The sequence below is a fragment of the Orycteropus afer genome, unplaced genomic scaffold, assembly GCF_000298275.1.
Source record: "Orycteropus afer afer isolate SDZICR_OR568_19922 unplaced genomic scaffold, OryAfe1.0 scaffold00554, whole genome shotgun sequence".
NCBI classification, from domain to species: domain Eukaryota; kingdom Metazoa; phylum Chordata; class Mammalia; order Tubulidentata; family Orycteropodidae; genus Orycteropus; species Orycteropus afer.
The window spans coordinates 1271297-1277952 of NW_006922141.1; positions in this window are offsets into that span (position 1 = coordinate 1271297).

A 6656-nucleotide genomic window follows, 5' to 3' on the forward strand; every position below is an offset into this window, starting at 1 on the left:
TCGTTAGTTCTAGAAATTTCTGCATTCAAAATAATGTCCAGTTTATAATTTTTCTTATCAATTATTACATCTGGTTGTTAAATATTTAATTACAATATTTAAAATTTTCCTTTCTAGGAGCTCTATTTGGCATTTTCTTATATAATTAATGTTTTTATTTTGAAAAATATTACATAACTTTATCTTATATGTTTTGCGGTAAATCCAATACATATACAGATTCTTCATTTTGTTGACTAATTGACTTACATTCACTGTGACTAGACTTTTTTTTTTTTTTGCATATTGACTTTGACCTGTAAAATATTTGTACAGTTTTATCTATGAAAATGAAATTCTTTGAGATCAAAGTGGGTTTTTGCAAACATTGCTATTCTCTTGAGTATCTCTGTACAAAGAATATTTAGACTAAATTTATGACTTGTTTGTTTGTTTTCAAACTTCCATGGTAATGAAGATTCAGTCTCAGGAATGTGCATTTTAAGACATTATTTTTTTTCTTTTCACTTATCAGTATAATTTTTTTTTCTAATTTGCATAAGGTGGGATTATTTCAATTCTCTTCTAAGTGCAGGGTTAACACTTTGTGATTTTAGCTGTATGGGAAATCTTCTGTTAGAGACATTCTTGAATAATTCCCAAGTTTTGATTTCCATCTTGCAAATGTTTCACTAAGCCAAAACGCAATAATGTATCACCCAATGTTGAGCAAATATCTCAGAGAAATTAGAATTCAATGTATCGTTTCATTTAGCTATAACCTACTTTCACGTTAGGCCCTGATTCACATATTCTCTTTTTCCTCTTCAGGAGGAACATAAACTGTTCAGATGAATATTCTCATGATTATGGTTATAAATAAGGGTCATTTTGCCAGAAAAAAAATGTGAATTTTAATAATGTATGAGTGGTAAGATTATAGTCAATTAATATTTGGAGTGGTCAGCAAGATATCTCTCTGCTTAGCCAGAATTTCCATGTTTCGAAATACTATGTGATGTTGACATTCTCCATTTTAATCTCAGCTCCCAATCACTTACTTTTTGACTCATCTGAACATCCACTGCTAAGTATTCAGCCAAATAGTCAAGAGGATCCTATACTTCAATTTCTAGTTCTTTCTCTGCCTAGGTATTTATTCTTGCTTAATGTGCCTTTCAAATGTTACCTGCTTCAGCCTCCTCAACTCAGGAACACTGGTTTAGGAAGTCTCAGTGATGGTTGGGTACATTGTTAAGAGTCTCTCTTTTCTTAGAGATTACAGTCCTGAAATGTTACCAAAAAAAAAAAAAAAAAAAAAAAAAAGTTGCTTCATATATTTCTTCCTGACTTAGTATGTGTTCAATGCATACAATTAGTGCTGGAAATTTTGTCAAGGCCCAGGGTGGTGATCCCCAGGCATTATTTTCTAAAAATAATTGCTTCTAGGTAATTAAAGAAAATCATCTTGGTATTGAATGGGTTCAAACTGCACAGAATTCCTTACTTTCTGGTTATGCAGAGTCTCCTTAGTAATTGTACTATTTCCGTAATATTGTCACACTAAAAATGAAACAAAACAAGGAAACAAACAAAACCCACTACCATCGAGTCAATTGAGACTCATAGCAACACAATAGGACAGAGTAGAACTGCCCCATAGTGTTTTCAAGGCTGTAATTATGGAAGCAACCTACCTCATCTTTTTCTCATGGAGCAGCTGATGGGTTTCAACCACCAACTTTTGGTTAGCAGCTTTATCCACTATGCTACCAGAGTGTAATCATATTTAATATTCTGTGCAATAATACAAGTTAGGAAGTGCTGTATTTCATTGATTCTATGATGCACATTTTTCATATATTAGCATCTCAGAAATCAGAAAGTACCTCACCATCTATTTTGTCTAATAAAACTATGGTCAAGATTGGTCATATAGAAGCTGTCATCACCTGGCATGTAAGAAATTAGTTGGATAAACAGCCCAGAGATCTGAAAACCAGAACACAAGCAGATGCATGTCCACCAATGTTCATTGCTGCAGTATTTACACTAACCAAAAATTAAAAAGAATCTACAAGACCAACAAGATAAGAATAAATAAACAGAATTTTGTACACAGATACAATGAGATATTACTCATCTATAAAGAGAAATAAAGGAAGGGGAATGAGACAACATGGAGACCTGGTGACACACGCCATCCAGTCTTCTACAACAAAGACCCCAGAAGTCAAATGAAAAATGCAGATGATAATAGTGGAAGTCTGAACATCAAAGGAAAATTAAAAAAAAAAAAAAAGAAAGATTAAACACCAACTGGAAAAGGAAGTAGAAGGAAACAGTGTTTGAGGAGAGACAGAGTGGGAGCCTAACACAGCGTGGCCATTTTGAGACACAGAAGGTGGCAAAAATGGGTGAGGAGAAGCTGATATCACAAGATCCTCAGTAAGACAGATACACAATGGAAATGAATCTAGAGTGAAGAAAAAAGAGCAGAACATGAGTTAGTTAGATACAAAAAAGGAAAGAAAGATCAAGGAAGCAAGTGAGAATTCCAGTGGCATGTGTGACTGTCCACAGCAAGTAGGGAACCACTCATTAGTAGGGATGAAACCACTCAAAAGTAGTGGGCCCTCCTAGTCATTTGGGTTGGGATCCCAGTTGGAGAAAGTTCTGTGAGGGGGTGGCTGGAGATGCTGGGCTATGGGCAATGCCTTCACCTTGATTGAGTTGGAACAGGAATCAAATAATCAGCATTTGCCAAGAAGTGCACCGAGCCCATTCCAGTGAATGGCTACTGGAAAAGTGCACTCTCCTGACCTCCCCCTCACACCTTTCCAGTGACCAAAGATAAGGTCTTCCCACCCAGAACCTACCAATCTGATGGCCAGTGGTGGACACTCACTAACTTACCTGCCACCCCTAACTTACCTGATTTCCTTGGACGGCTTACCTCCAAGTCGCTGCAGCATCCCCATACCACACTGTGTCCCCTGTGGACCATGCTGGACACCTGGGGAAAGTGAGTCATGCACATGTGGTTGACAGGGAATAGTCAGGTGGACTGTTCATCCACAGCCTCTGCTGTCAGAGGGATACACAATAGAGACCACACACCAGTCACTCTTAGCATCTACATTCAGGGTATGCACAAGTGCAGATCACTGGCCAAAGGTCCTGCTGCCACAGCAGCCAAGGGTGCAACATTATGACAGGCAGCGAATAACCCCACAGAAAGGGTGCCTTGTGCCTGACGCCTTAGAGGTGTGTGCAACTGCTGCTGCTTCACTCTTTTTTTATTCCTTTCTCTTCTTTTTTCTTTGTTCCATTTATTCTTCCTTTTTAATTAATTTATTTTTCCCTCTTCCTCTTAGTCTTTATTTTTATTTCTCATCTTTTTTTTCCCTTTATATTTTTCTCATTTTTCTGCTCAGTCCAGCAAGCGGTGGATACTGTTTCCTCGTGAGTCAGTAACACCAACCACACTTACCACCTACTGCCCCACTGAACCAGCAAGTGCCACCATTTGCTCCTGCACCACTAGATCAACAACAGATGGTGGATAATACCTTCTCACCTTGCCAGCAGCTGATCATAAAACCAGCAAACAGAATTCTGTATCCTCCTTCTCACTATTCCATCCACCTGGAGACAAGTGGAGAGTGAACCAGTGATGCCAAATTAGCAACAATAGTAGCATGCCTGCCCTGCCCACCCTGATTTATTAAAACAAAGCAAAACCAAAAATCAGGATTAAACCCCCCCCACAAAATCAGCAAATAAATACAACACCAAAATATCTCCGTGGCAGTAAGTTGGCTAAAGATTTGGAATTCGGTTTGAGAGAGATGCTGATTATATATATATATATATATATATATATATATATATATATATATATATAAAATTGTAGCTATATCTATCTATCTATCTATCTATCTATCTATCTATCTGTCCATCCATCTATAGAGAGAGAGTCACAGAGACAATAGATAACTTCAAGTCCAACACAGAAACAGAACTAGATGGCTCAAGTAAGTGAGCAAAATAAAGAATCAAGAAACATCCCTGAGTAAGTAGCACATGAAAAAGTCTTCATCCTTAGTAGATTAAAATTATAAAGAATGTTATACATTTGAAATGCTCCAAACTTTAAGGAAGAAAAATATGCAAAACTAGTAAAATGCTTCTTAACAACCTAATTAAAGCCACATTTTAATTTTCTCATTATGCATTGTTTATAATATGCTTTTTATCCTTTTAACAAGTTCCTCTTTGAAATAATTTACTTAGTAATAAAAAAGTAGATTTCAGTTATGTTTCTAGAATATTGTTAGGAAAAGGTCCTTAATATAGAAATTGTTCAATATATAAGTATACAACTTATTTATGACATAAATTATTTTCTAAACATGCATGTCATAGTAAAGCACCAGTCTTTTACTCTGTTAGAAATAGAAGCAAAGACTTTTATTGAAACATAGAGATTGTGAAATGGGAGACTCACCCAGGAAGGGTACCATAGTGTTTAAAATTGCAAGAAAACAACAAGATTTGTGTTGGGTGGAGTAAGCAAAGGGCTACATGCTCACCTGCATGAGGGGGTACATGACAAAAAGTCACAAGATAGTTGTTAAACTACAATCCTTTTTAATTTCTATATCTTAACTTCCTGGGACATGTTGACCAAGGCATTCTTGGACCAAGCCACAAAAACACTCTTGACAAACATCTTTTAACAAATAATTCCTTGCACAAACTATGATCTTGATCTTTGTCCCTTTTTGGTTAAACGAAGCTAAGCTTTCATAAGAAGCTGAATAGTCTCTTCAGAACAGCAGAAGGAGAGTTTCTAGGCCAAGCTACAGATTGAATAAACCAAACTCACTGTGGTGGAGTCTGATCAGACTCCGAGGCAGTATAACTATGGAAGTAGATTGCCCAACCTTCCTTCCAAGACAGATTGATTAAAGTGGACTTTAATTTAGATCTAGTGTAGCCGTTTCAGTTATACCAAATGCATCTGTTTTGAGGTTCACTTATGTATTCTGCCTTTTTTGTTGAAATCACTACTAAGGGGTGCAGATCATCCACAAAATGTTGCCTATATTCTGCAAGGATTTAGTGTTTTAGGAATGGTATTTTTATTTGAGATTTTAAGGCCCCAAATGCCCATTCTTGTATTAGAAGTGTCCAGGCACCATCCAATGTTACCTTGCAATCACTTTGGGCCTCATTTTCAGAGTAAGTTGATTCTCTTTGGGTAAAGGGTTGCAAAACAGGGCCATGTTAGACAAAAACCGTGGCATTCCATAAGGTCAGATCCCAAAACTAAACTTCAGTATACTTAGAAAAATTAGTTTCTTCTGAATTCATGATTCAAAACATTGCTAGATGTCTCAAGGTTGGCTGTGGCAAAGACAAGTGAGGTGCATATTACATTTAACAAGCCCTAGGATAACAATTGGGAGCTCTGGTAGCATAGTCCCTAAGACACTTGACTGCTAACCAGAAGGCGGTGGTTCAAACCCACCAGCCACTCCTTGGAAGGAAGTTGGGGCAATCTACTTCCGTAGTGATACTGCCTTGGAAACCCAAGAAGGGATCGCTATGAGTAGGGTCCAACTCGACGGCACATAACAACAACAACAACAGGATAACAATTGCAATGAGTAAAGGAGTATGCAGGCTAGTAGAAAATAGTGTATTTCAGATCCAATACTTTGAGGTAACAGACTAAACATATTAAAAGAGGAAACTATGGTCATGGGGGATGATATGTAACAAGGAGGCATTTTGACGTATTTGACTAATATCTTGTTCTATTTCTCCATAGGTGTTTATTCATGAGCAGCAAAAGTTATTAGCAATAGCACAAACACTTTCTTGTTGAGCTAGAAAGAAATCAAGGGACATTATGTTATCTTAATCAATTTTAGCAATGGATTCTAAGGACTTCTGTTGAGATGGCATTCCATGAGTAATATTATCAGCTATTTGGGCCATAATGATTGACAGATGGTAAATAGCTTTTTTTCTAATTTTAATATACAATAAGTGGAAACAAATACTCAAAGAAATGACCAGCAACATTCTGGTCCATTAGTGATAGGATGCCTGAGAGGAAAAGTTCTCTTTTCTGTAGGGATATTAGTTTAAAGTTATTGTTCCATAGGAAGCTGTCATTGTATGAATGAATACTGATGGACACTTCAAGGATACTAGAGTGCATTGGTCCATATATTCTAACCATCCAAATATGATAAGGTCCAGGTATAGGGCAAGGTATGGAACTTTTCTCTTAAATAAACTTATGTTCTGCACAAAAATGAATATTTAGATGGGGTATATGCCACAGGTGCCCCAGTTTGAATATTAGGAAATTGAATGGACTAATTAGCACTTTTAAGCTTTTCTGTACTCAATGACTCACCACAAATAGATAATTTGCCTGATTCTAGGCAACTCTAGAGATGGGCACAAACTGGGGAATTTTGACGATTAAGTAAAAGACAACTAATCATTAATGCCACCACTCATTTGTAAGTTAGTGGTGGGAAAGTTTATGTAAATACAGGATATATAAAATAATAAGACCTATTCATAGAACTAAATATTTAAAGCCACTCTACCCAAAAGAAACAAGTATTTAGCTTTGAATTTTCTAGTAATCA